The 18996-nt window shown below is 45.4% G+C and overlaps 1 protein-coding gene across 2 annotated transcripts in view; it reads left to right on the top strand.

Annotated features, from left to right (window-relative positions):
- The first annotated feature begins 1010 nt into the window (after positions 1 to 1010).
- The window catches only part of LOC138644966 (acyl-coenzyme A amino acid N-acyltransferase 1-like), a 122948-nt gene continuing 104962 nt past the window's right edge, over positions 1011 to 18996 (top strand). The window contains exon 1 of one of the 2 annotated variants that reach the window (XM_069733914.1): positions 1011 to 1138. The gene's annotated coding sequence lies outside the window, so the exon portion shown is untranslated. The remainder of the gene's footprint in view (positions 1139 to 18996) is intronic. The other variant, XM_069733915.1, reaches the window with a different exon arrangement.

Raw genomic sequence — 18996 nt, 5'->3', positions numbered from 1 at the left:
ACTCTTACCCACATGTACAGATCCTACATGTACTCTTACCCACACGTACAGATCCTACATGTACTCTTACCCACACGTGGAGATCCTACATGTACTCTTACCCACATGTACAGATCCTACATGTACTCTTACCCACATGTACAGATCCTACATGTACTCTTACCCACATGTGGAGATCCTACATGTACTTTTATCCACATGTACAGATCCTACATGTACTCTTACCCACATGTGGAGATCCTACATGTACTCTTACCCACATGTACAGATCCTACATGTACTCTTACCCACACGTGGAGATCCTACATGTACTCTTACCCACATGTACAGATCCTACATGTACTCTTACCCACATGTGGAGATCCTACATGTACTTTTATCCACATGTACAGATCCTACATGTACTTTTACCCACTTGTGGAGATCCTACATGTACTCTTACCCACATGTGGAGATCCTACATGTACTCTTACCCACATGTTGAGATCCTACATGTACTCTTACCCACACGTGGAGATCCTACATGTACTCTTACCCACACGTGGAGATCCTACATGTACTCTTACCCACACGTGGAGATCCTACATGTACTCTTACCCACATGTGGAGATCCTACATGTACTCTTACCCACATGTGGAGATCCTACATGTACTCTTACCCACATGTGGAGATCCTACATGTACTCTTACCCACATGTGGAGATCCTACATGTACTCTTACCCACATGTGGAGATCCTACATGTACTCTTACCCACATGTGGAGATCCTACATGTACTCTTACCCACATGTGGAGATCCTACATGTACTCTTACCCACACGTGGAGATCCTACATGTACTCTTACCCACACGTGGAGATCCTACATGTACTCTTACCCACATGTGGAGATCCTACATGTACTTTTACCCACATGTGGAGATCATACACATGCTGTATAAATGACAATCACTGAGAATATTGGTGCAGGACCTGTAAGGACACCTACAACTATAGAGCAGGTGAACAGTTGTGCTATGACCTCAGTCATATACTGGGAGGTGACATATCTCAGCAGTTTACTGTTTGATATCTAGTCCAGAGAGGGAAGCTCAGCTGAGAGCTGCTGTGGAGCCTGCCAGACATTAGTTCTATCACAAGGTATGTGTTTTATCATCCATGTGCTGTAGTTATGGCTCACATGTACAAGGTTTGTTCCCTTTCTGGTTTCGTTGAAGATTACACATTCCTGTTTCACTCTTGTCATTAGGGGAAATCTTAGGCTATGTGCACATGTATAATGGTCCACTGCGAATTTTTCCGCAGCGGATTTGATAAATCTGCAGGGCAAAAACGCTGCATTTTTGCTGCAGATTTATCGCAGATTTACCGCGGTTTTTCTGCGGACTTCACTTCGGTTTTACAACTGCGGTTTTCTATAGGAGCAGCTGTTAAACTGCTGCGGAATCCACAGAAAGAAGTGACATGCTGCGGAATGAAAACCGCTGCGTTTCCGCGTGTTTTTTCCACAGCATGTGCGCAGCGTTTTTTGTTTCCCATAGGTTTGCATTGTAATGTAAACTCATGGGAAACTGCTGCGGACCTGCAGCTGCGGAAACACTGCGGATGCACAGCGTTTTCCGCATCGTGTGCACATACCCTATATCTGTACTCCTCAGATTGCCTGGTGTCTGTGCTGTTCTATATGGATTTGTACAAAAAAAAGTCTGAACTTTGTACCTGTGTGCTACAAGTGTTCTGCGCAGAGCTGTGTGTGTGTAATGTGCAAATCTGTATGTAAACATAGAAAATTCAAACAGCACTTTACCTATAAGTGGGTGCACGGCTCCCAGACAAAACATCCAAGACCTGCCTCAATCCAGACATAGGAACAAAATGCAGGCAGCACTCCATAGTTTAAAGATGAAAAAATGTGGTTTTATTTCAAACCCACATGCTGTGGCAACGTTTCGACTCAAATGAGCCTTTTTCAAGCCTTTTTTTTTTTTTTTTTTTTTTAATAGTGGAACTTTGCGATGACTTCTTGCTAAGGCTGGGTTCATACTGTGTTTTAGGCATCCGCTAGACGGACTACGTTACACCATGGCTTAACGCAGTTTAACGCAGTCCGTTAACGCCGCCATTGAGTCATATGTCGGACGCATCGCTAGCGCACGCCCACAATGGGCATGTGCTAGCGATATGCCGTCATTGAGTGACAGACCCTGGGACGCGGGCTGCAGCGTTTCCGGGTCCGTCACTGCTAGCGCAGATTAGAGCACCTGCTAGCTCTCTCTGCGCTAGTGCGATGTCATGTCGACACTTAACGTTAACGCATGTGTTCAACGGACTGCTGTTAACGCAATGTGAACCGATTAGCTTCATACGGGCGTCTGCTGTCACAGCCCTCACATGTTACTTGAGACTGTCTGTGATCATCCTGGAGCTGATCATTGGCTGAGCCTTTGCCATTCTGGCTGTTCTTTCATCCATTAGAATGGTCATCTCCCATTTTCTTCCACGTCTCTGTAGTTTGGCTTTCCATTATAAAGCATTGGAATCATTTTAGCTGAGCAGCTGATCATTGTCTGCACTTCTTTATAAGTTTTACCCTCTCCAATCAACTTTTTAATCAAAGTATGCTGTTCTTCTGAACAATGTCTTGAATGACCCATATTTCTCAGGCTTTCAAGGAGAAATGAATCTACAACATGTCCTGGCTTCACCCTTAAATAAGGGCCACCTGATTCACAGCTATTTCTTCACAGAATGATTGACCTCACTAATTGAACTCCACACTGCTATTATTTTGAACGCTCTTCCGTTCTTCAAATAATTATTCAAAAACCTGCAGCAACCGGTAAATTGTCATGTGATAATATAATTTATACTAAAAACAGTGATTAATCAGGTTAGTCATATTGGACTGCTATAATTTTGAATACACACACGACAAGTGTTATATGCGAGGGACGCTATGTGTCCCCCAGGATGCGCATAAAAGCGTATTAAGACCGCTGGAGTGCATGGCTTTCACAGATGCAGCTAAGGCTACGTTCACATTAGCGTTTTGCGCGGTTGCGTCGGGCGCAGCTGCGGCGACGCATGCGTCATGCGCCCCTATATTTAACATGGGGGGCGCATGGACATGCGTTGTGCTGCGTTTTGCGACGCATGCGTTTTTTTGCCACAAGCGTGGGGCGCAGAAAACGCAGCAAGTTGCATTTTTTTGCGTCCAAATTTCAGCAAAAAAGGACGCATGCATCGCAAAACGCTGCGTTTTAGCGTGCGTTTTGTTGCGTTTTTGTTTGCGTTGTGCGTTGCGTCTCCGACGCAACATCGCACGACGCAAATGTGAACGTAGCCTATGATTGCAGTGCAAAATAGAAGTAAGTTTTGGTCTTGGGCTAGCTATTTGCCCAAGGCAGATTCAAGAAAACCCCAGCATGGGCTTGTGATGACCAGAGGACTGAAAAAGATCCAGTGAGTCACAAACTGACACAGACAGAAATAACAACACTTCCTTTACTGGAATAGGAGTTGAAGTGAAATTCAAGATTGTAGGAAAGCCTGAGATTCCCCTATTATTTCCACTCAATCAGCCAGGGCTGAGATCAATGTGCCAATCCCAAAGTCTCCAATGTGTGTGTATAAGTAATTTACCTAACCAGTAAGTTAAGCAAACACTAACATGAAACAGACTTTTGAAAAAAATGGGCTATAAAATATTTTTATTGAATCATGTTTTGAAAATATGCAAAGAAAATTTTTTAATAAACAAAATGCAGGAAGAAATAGATACAGGAACAAGAAAAAAGGTGGATAAACCTGGATATAGATAGCAATGGATCTATATTATGTATATACATATTAGTTATTAATACTAAGTGGTTAGCACTGCAGCCTTGCAGCGCTGGGGTCCTGAGTTCAAATCCCACCCAGGACAACATCTGCAAGGAGTTTGTATGTTCTCCCCGTATTTGCGTGGGTTTCCTCCCACATTCCAAAGACATACTGATAGGGAATTTAGGTTGTGAGCCCCAATGGGGACAGTGCTGATAATGTCTGTAAAGCGCTGTGGAACTAATGGCGCTATCTAAGTGAGTAAAATAAATAAATATTAGTTGCATAGTCCTGGGAAATACATAATATAAATAAATAAATACAGCATAAATCCCAAATAAGATAAAGTGCAAGTGCTCATAAAAAAAATAACCATCAATCAGATTAAACAGGACACATCAGTAGGTATGAAATAGGACCATCAATAGTAAGACATAGTGTCATGCTGTGCAAACCATAAACATAATACACATAGTAAACCCTGGCATTATGCATAAATATAAATCAAGTAAACCAATGCATATTTACCACACAGTGTGGATATCCAGGTGCCCACCACACAAACATTGACCCCTGGACGAAGCTTTCTGTGCGAAACGCATGGTGGGCACATATTGTGGGGTTTTGTTTTTTCTTTGGTGTTATAACCACTAAGTTAAAGGGACACTGTCACCTGAATTTGGAGGGAACAATCTTCAGCCATGGAGGCGGGGTTTTCGGGTGTTTGATCCACCCTTTCCTTACCCGCTGGCTGCATGCTGGCTGCAATATTGGATTGAAGTTCATTCTCTGTCCTCTGTAGTACACGGCTGCACAAGCCAATCTTGCCTTGCGCAGGCATGTACTACGGAGGACAGAGAATTAACTTCAATCCAATAATGCAGCCAGCGGGTAAGGAAAGGGTGAATCAAACACCCAAAAACCCCGCCTCCATGGCTGAAGATTGTTGCCTCCAAATTCAGGTGACAGAGTCCCTTTAAACAATGTGTTTAAAACTATCTGAGCAGCAGGTGTAAATCTGATGAAGAGGTCTTATGGGAGCCTCTTAAATGGCACACGGACTATAAACTTATCAAAAACCGACAATATGAATATATATATGTAAATATAACAATCATTCTTATATACTTAATCTATATTAAAGGGAACCTGTCACCCCGTTTTTTGAGATTGAGCTATAAATACTGTTAAATAGGGCCTGCGCTGTGTGTTACTGTAGTGTACCCCGATTCCCCACCTATGCTGAGAAATAACTTACCAAAGTCGACGTTTTCGCCTATCAGGCTGGTCAGGTCGGGAGGGCGTGTTCACAGCGCTGGTTCTTCCTCAGCTTTACGTTGGTGGCGTAGTGGTGTCCGCATGTTGAGGTGACTAATCCACTGTGGGCACGTGAACAAGCAGCGCGCGATCTGCGCTGTCATTCCTTTCGTCGGTGGGGGCGGCCATCTTCCTGGGGTCGCGCGTGCGCAGATCGAGTGCTCTGCTGCACGGGGCTTCAGGAAAATGGCCGCGGGATGCCGCGCGTGCGCATTAGAGATCGCGGCGGCCATTTTCCCAAAGCTGAGTTTGCATCTCGGCTTTGGGAAAATGGCCGCCGCGATCTCTAATGCGCACGCGCGGCATCCCGCGGCCATTTTCCTGAAGCCCCGTGCAGCAGAGCACTCGATCTGCGCACGCGCGGCCCCAGGAAGATGGCCGCCCCCACCGACGAAAGGGATGACAGCGCAGATCGCGCGCTGCTTGTTCACGTGCCCACAGTGGATTAGTCACCTCAACATGCGGACACCACTACGCCACCAACGTAAAGCTGAGGAAGAACCAGCGCTGTGAACACGCCCTCCCGACCTGACCAGCCTGATTGACAGGCGAAAACGTCGACTTTGGTAAGTTATTTCTCAGCATAGGTGGGGAATCGGGGTACACTACATACACTATAGGAACACACAGCGCAGGCCCTATTTAACAGTATTTATAGCTCAATCTCAAAAAACGGGGTGACAGGTTCCCTTTAACCAGTGGTAGATCCCCACACAGGCCTATGATTTGCATTGGCTACAGCCATTCCCAAAAACCTTTGGTGCCAAAACAACCACAGCACAAAACAAGGATCTGGGTCTTATCGGCCGATGCTGAGCCCACACGCCTGGGAGATACAGTTCTGTAGCCTCAGGGTATGGTCCAGAATAACAATTCAGCAGGGCTTGGCAGGATCCCTCACACTATGGATGGTCAGGATACCGTCTCTCCTCTAATAGTCACTCACAATTTCTCTGGGAGCAGACCACCTGAATCTGCATAGGAAAGATGTCTGTCGTTTTCCAGCTCACACAGCAGGGATTCCACTTGTTCCACAGCAGAACCACATGTTCACAAGAGGAAGGGGTTAACATCCTCACTGGCAGCAAACAGTCTTTACAGAGTCCAGACTCCTCACTTCAGTTCCTTTCTCCCCTCCCTTCACCCCTCTGCAGCTTCTTGCCCCCAGAATTTCCTGGGCTCCTGCTTCCAGCTCAGACATGCAAAAGCAGCAGGGTCCTAATGCCCTTCTGATGTCATTACAGTTCACATTCTTACAGGCTTTTATTTTTGGAGCAATCTACAGGATGGTAGTGGGGCAGGTCGATTCATCCAGGCCGGGTCTTGCAGATTCCACTTTAAAAACCCTGCAGCAGATGGTTGGGTGTGTAAATCTTGTTTGAAAACTGCAGAGCAGGTGGCTCTGCAAAGCTTCAACCTGTGTGAAGCAGCATGGAGCCAAAAGGCCGGGCACTCCTCAGTGTATGAAGCGATGCAGTCGCCCACAGCAACAGGTCTCGGATGCAGACTGTCTTGTTTCTCAGCTGCGATCTGGAGGATACCATTTTGCTTTCTGATTTGTGAGTACGCTGAACAATAGAGATTTTGATTTGAACTTTCCTGTGGTCACTACCTGTCTGTCACACCGCGCCAACCCTGATGCACACTAATTATATATATATATATATATATATACACACACACACACACACACACACACACACACACACACACACACACACACACACACACACACACACACACACACACACACACACACACACACACTACAGACCAAAAGTTTGGACACACCTTCTCATTTAACCCCTTTCTGCCATCAGACGTACTATTCCGTCCATGTGGGGTGGGCTTTACTTCCCACGGACGGAATAGTACGTCATAGGCGATCGGCCGCGCTCACGGGGGGAGCGCGGCCGATCGCGGCCGGGTGTCAGCTGCTTATCGCAGCTGACATCCGGCACTATGTGCCAGGAGCGGTCACGGACCGCCCCCGGCACATTAACCCCCGGCACACCGCGATCAAACATGATCGCGATGTGCCGGCGGTGCAGGGAAGCTTCCCGCAGGGAGGGGGCTCCCTGCGGGCTTCCCTGAGACCCCCGCAGCAACGCGATGTGATCGCGTCGCTCCGGGGGTCTCTCACCTCCTCCCTGCAGAAAGTCCCGGATCCAAGATGGCTGCGGATCCGGGTCCTGCAGGGAGGGAGGTGCCTTACCAAGTGCCTGCTCAGAGCAGGCACTTGGTAAGGCCATGTTCACACAGTGCGTTTTTTACCGCGGAACCGCGGCGGTTTTGCCGCTGCGGTTCCGCAGCTGTTTTCCATGCAGGGTACAGTACACTGTACCCTATGGAAAACAGGACACACTGTGCACATGGTCCGGAAATTGTAAAAAAAAAGCCGCGCTGAATAGCTCCCGGAAAAAAGAAGGAGCATGTCAATTCTTCTTCCTGAACCGCAGCGGTTCTGCACCCATAGACCTCCATTGTGAGGTCAAAATCGCAGTAAAACCCGCAGATCAAAAATATATCTGCGGGTTTTACTGCGATTTGATGTGCAGAACCGCTGCAGCAGGAAGTGCGGGGGAGCGGGCGGAAGTGCGTGGGCGGAGTGTGGCTGCCCCCCCGTGCTCCGATGCCCCCCCCCCGTGCTCCGATGCCCCCCCCCAGTGCTCCGATGCCCCCCCCCGTGCCCTAATCTCCCCCCCTTATACTTACCCGGCGTCCCGGTGTCCGTCCGGCCGTCTTCTCCCTGGGCGCCGCCATCTTGCAAAATGGCGGGCGCATGCGCAGTGCGCCCGCCGAATCTGCCGGCCGGCAGATTCGCTCCAAAGTGCATTTTGATCACTGAGATAGGTTATATCTCAGTGATCAAAATAAAAAAATAGTAAATGACACCCCCCCCCACTTTGTCACCCCCATTGGTAGGGACAATAAAAAAATTAAGAATTTTTTTTTTTTTTTTTTTCCACTAAGGTTAGAATAGGGTTAGGGGTAGGGTTAGGGGTAGGGGTAGGGTTAGGGGTAGGGTTAGGGTATTTTCAGCCATTTTAGCCCTAAAAAGCTTCCTAGGAAACACACAGTAAAAAAAGGATCAAAAAACGCATCAAAAAACGCATCAAAAACGGACAAAAAAAGGACCTGCGTTTTCTGCCAAGAGCTGCAGTTTTTTAAAAAAACTGTCCTGAAAAAAAAAGGATGGAAATCCTGAACGTGTGAACATACCCTAACGCTGCAGTGCTGTTTGACAGATCGGTGATCTGTCAGAGTGCTGTGCAAACTGGCAGATCACCGATCTGTATTGTCCCCCCCTGGGACAAAGTAAAAAAGTTAAAAAAATTTTTTACAAGTGTGTAAAAAAAAAAAATCCTAAATAGTGAAAAAAAAAAAAAATATTATTCCCATAAATACATTTCTTTATCTAAATAAAAAAAAAAAAAAACAATAAAAGTACACATATTTAGTATCGCCGCGTCTGTAACGACCCGACCTATAAAACTGGCCCACTAGTTAACCCCTTCAGTAAACACCGTAAGAAAAAAAAAAAAAACGAGGCAAAAAACAACGCTTTATTATCATACCGCCGAACAAAAAGTGGAATAACACGCGATCAAAAAGACAGATATAAATAACCATGGTACCGCTGAAAGCGTCATCTTGTCCGGCAAAAAATGAGCCGCCATACAGCATCATCAGCGAAAAAATAAAAAAGTTATAGTCCTCAGAATAAAGCGATGCCAAAATAATTATTTTTTCTATAAAATAGTTTTTATCGTATAAAAGCGCCAAAACATAAAAAAAATGATATAAATGAGGTGTCGCTGTAATCGTACTGACCCGAAGAATAAAACTGCTTTATCAATTTTACCAAACGCGGAACGGTATAAATGCCTCCCCCAAAAGAAATTCATGAATAGCTGGTTTTTGCTAATTCTGCCTCACAAAAATCAGAATAAAAAGCGACCAAAAAATGTCACGTGCCCGAAAGTGTTACCAATAAAAACGTCAACTCGTCCCGCAAAAAACAAGACCTCACATGACTCTGTGGACTCAAATATGGAAAAATTATAGCTCTCAAAATGTGGTAACGCAAAAAATATTTTTTGCAATAAAAAGCGTCTTTCAGTGAGTGTTGGCTGCCAATCATAAAAATCCGCTTAAAAACCCGCTATAAAAGTAAATCAAACCCCCCTTCACTACCCCCTTAGTTAGGGAAAAATAAAAAAAAATTAAAAAATGTATTTATTTCCATTTTCCCATTAGGGTTAGGGTTAGGGCTAGGGTTAGGGCTAGGGTTAGGGCTAGGGTTAGGGCTAGGGTTAAGGCTACAGTTAGGGTTAAGGCTACAGTTAGGGTTAAGGCTACAGTTAGGGTTAAGGCTACAGTTAGGGTTAAGGCTACAGTTAGGGTTGGGGCTACAGTTAGGGTTAGGGTTTGGATTACATTTGCGGTTGGGATTAGGGGTGTGTCTGGGTTAGAGGTGTGGTTAGGGTTACCGTTGGAATTAGGGTTAGGGGTGTGTTTGGATTAGGGTTTCAGTTATAATTGGGGGGTTTCCACTGTTTAGACACATCAGGGGCTCTCCAAACGCGACATGGCGTCCGATCTCAATTCCAGCCAATTCTGCGTTGAAAAAGTAAAACAGTGCTCCTTCCCTTCCGAGCTCTCCCGTGTGCCCAAACAGGAGTTTACCCCAACATATGGGGTATCAGCGTACTCAGGACAAATTGGACAACAACTTTTGGGGTCCAATTTCTCCTGTTACCCTTGGGAAAATACAAAACTGGGGGCTAAAAAATAAGTTTTGTGGGGAAAAAAAAGATTTTTTAATTTTCACGGCTCTGCGTTATAAACTGTAGTGAAACACTTGGGGGCTCAAAGTTCTCACAACACACCTAGATAAGTTCCTTTGGGGGTCTAGTTTCCAATATGGGGTCACTTGTGGGGGGTTTCTACTGTTTACGTACATTAGGGGCTCTGCAAACGCAATGTGACGCCTGCAGACCATTCCATCTAAGTCTGTATTTCAAATGGCGCTCCTTCCCTTCCGAGCCTTCCCATGCGCCCAAACGGTGGTTCCCCCCACATATGGGGTATCAGCGCACTCAGGACAAATTGCACAACAAATTTTGGGGTCCAATTTCTCCTGTTACCCTTGGGAAAATACAAAACTGGGGGCTAAAAAATAATATTTGTGGGAAAAAAATTTTGTTTTATTTTTACGGCTCTGCATTATAAACTTCTGTGAAGCTCTTGGTGGGTCAAAGTGCTCACCACACATCTAGATAAGTTCCTTAGGGGGTCTACTTTCCAAAATGGTGTCACTTGTGGGGGGTTTCAATATTTAGGCACATCAGTGGCTCTCCAAACGCAACATGGCGTCTCATCTCAATTCCTGTGAATTTTGCATTGAAAAGTCAAACGGCGCTCCTTCCCTTCCGAGCTCTCCCATGCGCCCAAACAGTGGTTTACCCCCACATATGGGGTATCAGCGTACTCAGGACAAATTGTACAACAACTTTTTGGTTCCAATTTCTTCTCTTACCATTGGGAAAATAAAAAATTGGGGGCGAAAAGATAATTTTTGTGAAAAAAAAAAATATTTTTTATTTTTTTGTTTAAATCATGTTTATTGAGTGAAGCAAGAAGAATAAAAGTAAACGATGCACTCTAGTATATCAGCAAAATACCAGGTAAAATTACACGTTAGACAAGAAATGCATTACAGCAACATCATGTATCTTGCACTTAACATTCTAAAAAGTAATACTACTGATTGATATTATAATATGTTGACAGTAAAGAACAATTGAAGTGAATAATAACCTATATTAATTCTCATTATGACTATTCAGTAATCACAATGCATATTCAAACTAAAGAAGGGGTGGAAAACAAACAAAGAGATTAGAGTAGAGAAGAGATAGAGGGGTAGAAAGAAGAAGAGAGGATTGGGTAGGGTAATGGGGCAGGGTGGGGAAAGGCGCGGCCATCATCCCGTCCCAGTTGTCAGGACGTAAACTGATGAATGATCTAATGATAAGCGAGAGCAAGTCATGTATTACATCGGGCTTCAGAAATCCAGAGATCCAGGTCAGGGGTTTCCCTGAAAGCTATCCAGGGGGCCCATGTGATATAGGTTTTATTTACATTGCCTAGAGATTGATTTATTAACTGCTCCATCCTATAGATGTCATTGAGTTCCGCCACAAACTCCGCACGTGAGGGAAATTTTTCCTGTTTCCAAAAGCGTGGAATCAAGTTCCTAACCGCGGTGAGGAAGTGTCTGAGGATGCTCTTTTTATATCGGGAAATCGACAAATCACATAGGGATAGTAATGCTATGCATGGAGAAGGTTGAATCTGAATGATAGACATCTTGTTATAAAGCTCAAAGACAGCCAACCATAAGGCTTTTATGGGGGGGCAATCCCACCAAATGTGCATATAAGAGCCAGTCTCCTTTAAGCATCTCCAACAAGTGTCAGGAGTAGTGGGGAACACGGCATGTACCATAGAGGGACATCTATACCATCTTGCCAAGATCTTGTAGCTCCTCTCCTGTGATACCGCGTATAATGACGATCTAAACGTGAAGAGAAGAATTTTTTCTCTATCCTCAGGCAGTAAAGGCTTTCCCAGATCACCTTCCCATTTCGAGAAGAATGCTGGTGATCCCTGCAGTGGAGCCCTTCCCCCCTGGAAGATTTTATATAGCAGCGAGACAGTATGATCTGGAGGGCATGTTGATGTGCAAAGCGTCTCAAAAGGAGTTAGCGGTCTGCCAATATTGGTTTGTTTAGAGATTGCGTAAATGAAACTTTTGAGTTGTTCATAAAAAAACCAATCAGCAAAGGGTGCTTCCTCCTCTGGAAATAGTTCCTGGAGGGATTTTATCCTGTTCTCTTTTAGATAGTCATGGAGAATGGGTTTGGAATCTTTTCTCTTGTTTAAATACATCTCTCTTTTTAGCCCCGCAGGGAAGGCAGGGTTGTCGTAAATTGGGATCAAAGGTCCTGGGAGAGTTGTGATCTTGAGGTCTGAGTTTCTATTTTTAATGAGAAGCGATATGTTTCGTGTAAGGAAGGGTAGGTGGGCGCCCGCTCCCGATCCACCCCCGGACCAGAGAATAATCTGAGAGTCACAGACATTCAGATCATTCTCTAGCTTTACCCATTTTTTACTATTTATGTTGTGATAGAGGTCTAGTATACATGTTCCTAATGAGGCGTAACTATAGGTCGCAAGATCCGGGAGGCCTAGACCGCCTGTCAGTTTTGATCTGCTTAATAACGTGTAGGAAATGCGTGCCCGATTATGAGACCATATAAACCTGGTGACTATTTGTTTAAGGCGAGAAAAAAAGGAAGCTGGCAAGTATAGAGGTATTGTTTGGAAAAGGTATAAAAGGCGCGGTAAGAGGTCCATTTTTACTGCGTTGATCCTGCCTAGCCAAGACAACTGGAGCCTATGCCATTTTTCTAAATCTAGATTAACCTTTTGTAGGGCTGTTGTAAAATTGGTCTCAAACAATTTGGATATCTGGCTGGTTATTTTAACGCCTAAGTAAGTGATGGAGTCAAAGCGCCATTTAAATGGAAAGGTGGACTTTAGTTGTTCGACCAAGGGAAGTTGTAATGAGATGTTTAAGATTTCGGATTTGTGGGAGTTCATTTTAAAATTACTTAGGAGGCCGAATTTGTGCAGTTCCGAGATAATGTTTGGTAGGCTCGTAGATGGCGACGTGATGTATAGCAGAATATCGTCTGCAAAAAGTGCTATCTTATGTTCTTCGGAACGCAGTTTTATCCCTTTGATTGAGGGGTTATTTCTCAATGCCACAGCCAAATGCTCCATTGTTAGTATATATAAGAGGGGAGAGAGCGGGCACCCCTGCCTTGTACCATTCCTGACCGGAAACACGTCTGAAAGTTTGCCGTTGACCTTGACCTGGGCACTAGGAGAGGTATATAGAGCAGAAATTCTGTGCATCATATTTTCTTTTAAGCCAATTTCTTCCAGGGTTTGAAAGATAAATTCCCAGTGAACCCGGTCAAAAGCTTTTTCAGCGTCAATTGACATGATACACAGGGGGTCCCCCTCCCTGCTCGCTCTGTCGAGTAGAGAGATAGTTCTGATTGTGTTGTCTCTCGCCTCTCGCCCTGGAACGAAGCCTACCTGGTCCTGGTTTATTAGTTTAGGTAAGAGGGGGCATCAGGGCCGCCATCAGGGCATTACAGCCATTACTGCTGTATGGGGCCCGGTCAGCAGCAGTACACAGAGGGGCCCGCAGATCCGGGGCCCCACTGTTGTGCTTCTACTGATCGGGCCCCATCATGTAGTAAAATACTGTGCACTGCGGCGCTGGGGCCCGGGAGCCTTCTTGGAGCTGTGCACGGCCGTCTCACCTAGTCGGCTGCACAGCTCCTGCTCGGCTGTGGCTAGAATGTATGGGCTCCCTGCAGGTCCTGACTACAGCCCATACATTCTAGCCGTCTCAGTAGTGAATGTGCTAGAATGTAGGGGCTCCTGTCAGGTCCTCTCAGCAGCACATACAGTCTAGCTGCTGCTTCACTGCTGGAAACACTAGACGCCCCGGGAACGACTGAGGTAAGTATAAAAAACATTTTTGTTTTTTTAATAGGTGAGGTGAGGTGGGGGGGAGTGAGACTGCAGATGATGGGGTGTGTTTTAGGGAGTACTGTACATGATGAAATAATAGGGGGCTGCAAATGATAAAGTGTATTTGAGGGGGTACTACACATGAAATGATTGGGGCTGCAAATGAAGTAAGGGGGACTGCAGATGAAGTGAAGGGGGGATAGGGGACTGCAAATGATGATGTGGGGGTGATGGGGACTGCAAATGATGTGGGGGGACTGCAAATGATGTGGGGGGACTGCAAATGATGATGTGGGGGTGATGGGAACTGCAAATGATGTGGGGATGATGGGGACTGCAAATGATGTGGGGGTGATGGGGACTGCAAATGATGTGGGGGTTATGGGGACTGCAAATGATGATGTGTGGGGGATGGGGACTGCAAATGATGTTGGGGGACTGCAAATGATGATGTGGGGTGATGGGGACTGCAAATGATGTGGGGGTGATGGGAACTGCAAATGATGTGGGGGTGATGGAGACTGCAAATGATGTGGGGGTGATGGAGACTGCAAATGATGATGTGGGGGTGATGGGGACTGCAAATGATGTTGGGGGACTGCAAATGATGATGTGGGGGTGATGGGGACTGCAAATGATGTTGGGGGACTGCAAATGATGATGTGGGGGTGATGGGGACTGCAAATGATGTGGGGGTGATGGGGACTGCAAATGATGTGGGGGTGATGGAGACTGCAAATGATGATGTGGGGGTGATGGGGACTGCAAATGATGTTGGGGGACTGCAAATGATGATGTGGGGGTGAGGGGGACTGCAAATGATGTGGGGGTGATGGGGACTGCAAATGATGTGGGGGTGATGGGAACTGCAAATGATGTGGGGGTGATGGGAACTGCAAATGATGTGGGGTGATGGAGACTGCAAATGATGATGTGGGGGTGATGGGGACTGCAAATGATGTTGGGGGACTGCAAATGATGATGTGGGGGTGTTGGGGACTGCAAATGATGTTGGGGGACTGCAAATGATGATGTGGGGGTGATGGGGACTGCAAATGATGTGGGGGTGATGGAGACTGCAAATGATGATGTGGGGGTGATGGGGACTGCAAATGATGTTGGGGGACTGCAAATGTTGATGTGGGGGTGATGGGGACTGCAAATGATGTTGGGGGACTGCAAATGATGATGTGGGGGTGATGGGGACTGCAAATGATGTTGGGGGACTGCAAATGATGATGTGGGGGTGATGGGGACTGCAAATGATGTTGGGGGACTGCAAATGATGATGTGGGGGTGATGGGGACTGCAAATGATGTGGGGGTGATGGGGACTGCAAATGATGTGGGGGTGATGGAGACTGCAAATGATGATGTGGGGGTGATGGGGACTGCAAATGATGTTGGGGGACTGCAAATGATGATGTGGGGGTGATGGGGACTGCAAATGATGTGGGGGTGATGGGGACTGCAAATGATGTGGGGGTGATGGGAACTGCAAATGATGTGGGGGTGATGGAGACTGCAAATGATGATGTGGGGGTGATGGGGACTGCAAATGATGTTGGGGGACTGCAAACGATGTGGGGGTGATGGGGACTGCAGATGATGATGGGGGGTGATGGGGACTGCAAATGATGTGGGGGGACTGCAAATGATGATGTGGGGGTGATGGGGACTGCAAATGATGTGGGGGTGATGGGGACTGCAAATGATGATGTGGGAGATGGGGACTGCAAATGATGTGGGGGTGATGGGAATTGCAAATGATGTGGGGGGGATGGGGATAGGTAATGATGTGGGAGTGATAGGGACTGCAGATGATGAAGTGTGTTTGAGGGGGTTCTGCACATGATGAAATGATAGGGGGCTGCAAATGATGAAGTAAGGGGGACTGCAGATGAAGTGACGGGGGGGATAGGGGACTAAATGATGATAGGGGACTAAATGATGAAGTGGGGGTGATGGGGACTGCACATGAAGTGAGTGTGAGGGACGTGGACAGCAATTGAATTGAACTTGGGGGTGGGAAGAGCAAATGATGTATTGAAGGTGGGGAGAGCAAATAATGAATTTTGAGGGTGGGGAAGATCAATTGATAATGAATAGAGGGTGGGAGAGAGAGAAGACGTGGCAATGAATTGAGGCAGAAAGGGCATGTAACTATAATGAATTGGGGTAAGGGTTAGAGCGGGAGGTACATAGTGGGTTCGTTGAGGATAAAGTAACTGGTAATAAATTGGAAGAATACAGGTGCTAATTAATTTATATATTAAATGAGGAAAGTGGCTATATACAGATAGTGGGGGCACAGTGGCGGATTATAATTTATATTTGGAATGGTGGGTTGCATAATAACCAATTATATATTAATGGTGGGTGAACGTCTGTAGTCAGATGTGTAGTGTAGAAGAAAGGGAAAAAATGGGGAATGTGCTCTGGAAGCGGTGCTCTAGATAACTGTGTTATTTTATGCAGATGAGACGAGTCCTGGCAGAAAGAAGTGATAGCGGTCTGCGCTGGATTAAAAAGAAACGCAAAGATGAAGGACTTTAGCTAGAGACGTCACTGGTGAGTATGTTACCTGTACACTGACACCATACACTGTATACTGTATACAGTGCTCCTGTGTATAATGTCACTGGTGATCACTATACTATCTGTACACTATACACTATATACAGAGCTCCTTTGTATAATGTCACTAGTGATTGCTGTATTACATGTACACTGTACCCTATATACAGAGCTCCTGTGTATAATGTCACTAGTGATCACTATATTATCTGTACACTATACACTATATACAGAGCTCCTGTGTATAATGTCACTAGTGATCGCTGTATTACATGTACACTATACACTATATACAGAGCTCCTGTGTATAATGTCACTAGTGATCGCTGTATTACATGTACACTGACACTATATGAAGAGCTCCTGTGTATAATGGCATCGGCGACCACTGTATTACCTGTACACACACTGCATACTAAGTACAGATCTCCTGTGTATAATGGCACTTATGGTGATAGTATTTTTTTTTTTATTAATGATCAGTATTGTACTATTCAGTCACAATGTGGTGGTAATATGTTGTCCGGCCATGGTGTAGCGGTATTTGTTCCTTGTATGTGCTATTATTCGGTCACTGTGTGGTGGTAATATGTGGTCTGTTCATGTTGTGTTGGTATTTGTTCCTTGTATGTAGTTGGTCACCATGTGATGGTAATATGTGGTCTGGACATGCTGCGGTGGTATTTGTCCCTTGTATGTGATATTGTTCAGTCACTGTGGTGGTAATATGTGGTCTGCACATGGTGTGGCGGTATTTGTTCCTTGTAGATAGTATTATAGGTCACTATGTGGTGATAATATGGTGTCTGGTCATGGTGTTGTGGTATTTGTCCCTTGTATGTGGTATTATTGGTCAATTGAAAAATAAATAAAAATACACCTAAATTGTATTGCATATTTTAACAAATGTTTAATAGATTAGAGTAGAGTAGGGCTCGGCCAAAAGAGTCTACCTTGTTGTCGTCTCAAATTTAAAAAAACCTTTTGGCCAAAACAAAAGCTGCTGGCTATGTGTTTGATCTGGTAATGGGAACTGTTAATGTGTGATTTGTGAGAAGTGGAGTTTTGGCAAGAGACAGCGGTGGGGCTGTTGACAGTTCGAGGGGTGGAGGCGGGGCTGGGGTGGAGCCTGGGCGGAGTCTTAAGGGGCCCTGAAAATTTTGCCAGTATGGGGCCCTGAAATTCCTAGTGGCAGCCCTGGGGGGCATAATCTATTTGCTAACATTTTAGCGTATATTTTAATATCAACGTTTATCAAAGAAATCGGCCGATAATTATTACATGTAGAAAGGTCTTTACCAGGTTTGGGAAGCACTGTAATGTGGGCGGCGAGTGATTGAGCAGGGAAAGAACCTCCCGAAGAGACAAAATTGCAGGCCTCCAGAAACAGTGGGCACAGTGATGTAGTAAATGATTTATAGAAGCCCGCTGAGAACCCATCCGGGCCCGGGCTTTTCCCTTGTTTTAGGGCGCTAATGGTTTCGGATACCTCTTCTGTAGAGAATTCCTTTTCGAGGTCGGCTAGGTCGCCTTCAGGCAATATGGGCAATTTGTGTTCCTGCAAGTATGATTTAATTTTATTATGAAGAAATTGTGGAGGTGCATCTTTATAATGTCCTGCTATATTGTACAGAGATTCGTAATATCTACTAAAGTTGGAAAGGATATCTTTAGTGTTGAACACTTTATTCCCTTCTTTGTTTTTGATAAAGGGAATGTAGGTATTAGGGCTGTGTTTGTTAAGGGCTCTGGCTAAAAGTTTACCACTTTTATTGCCGAGTTGGTAAAAGCGGCTTCTGAGTCTCTCCCTGAGACACTTGGACTTTTGATCTATGATAGTCAATAATTTCTGCCTAACTGAAGTAAGCCGAGCAAATGTACTGGCGTCGAGATCTCGTTTATGCTGATTTTCTAATTGGTGGATTTGATCTGTTAGGATAATTATTTCCGCCGCTCTCTCTTTTTTCAACCGGGCGCCGTGGGAAATGAGAACGCCTCTCACTACACATTTCAAAGCCTCCCATCTCATAGTGGGAGACGTGGTGTCCCCACCATGGTCGGCCACGAAATTCGCGATTGTCTGTTCAATCTCGGATTTACATAATGGATCCAGGAGCAGATTTTCATTCAAACGCCAGGAGAATCCCGATCCCAAGGCGGAATGAAGTGAAAGAGATAAATAAATAGGTGCATGATCCGACCACAGTATCGACCCCACGTCCGCCTCCATCTGTAAGTCCAGTAACCTATGTGAAATAAAGAAGTAATCTATTCTGCTGTATGTGTTATGGATTTTCGAGAAGAAGCTATAATCCCTGACTGTAGGATTTAGAACTCTCCAGACATCTACTAGTCTCAGGCTGCGTAGTTGGGATCTAATTTTGTTGATAGAAGATGAAGAATAGGAGGACCTACCTGAAGAGACGTCCACCGCAGGGTCCATTGGAATGTTAAAGTCGCCTCCAAGTATCACAGGAGAGGAGCCAGCAAACTCCCCAAGACGCCTCTTGCATTCAGCTCCAAAAGTCTGTTGCCCTTGGTTTGGAAAATAAACATTGGCTATTACAAGTTTATACGTTGCCCATGAGATGAGTAGGAAGATATATCTGCCATTTTTGTCGATTAAAGAATCTAGAATTTCAGGCATGAAGGATTTGTGGAAAG

Source organism: Ranitomeya imitator, chromosome 7 (assembly GCF_032444005.1).
Source record: "Ranitomeya imitator isolate aRanImi1 chromosome 7, aRanImi1.pri, whole genome shotgun sequence".
Taxonomy (NCBI): Eukaryota; Metazoa; Chordata; class Amphibia; order Anura; family Dendrobatidae; genus Ranitomeya; species Ranitomeya imitator.
This window is presented reverse-complemented; position numbering and strand designations above follow the sequence as displayed.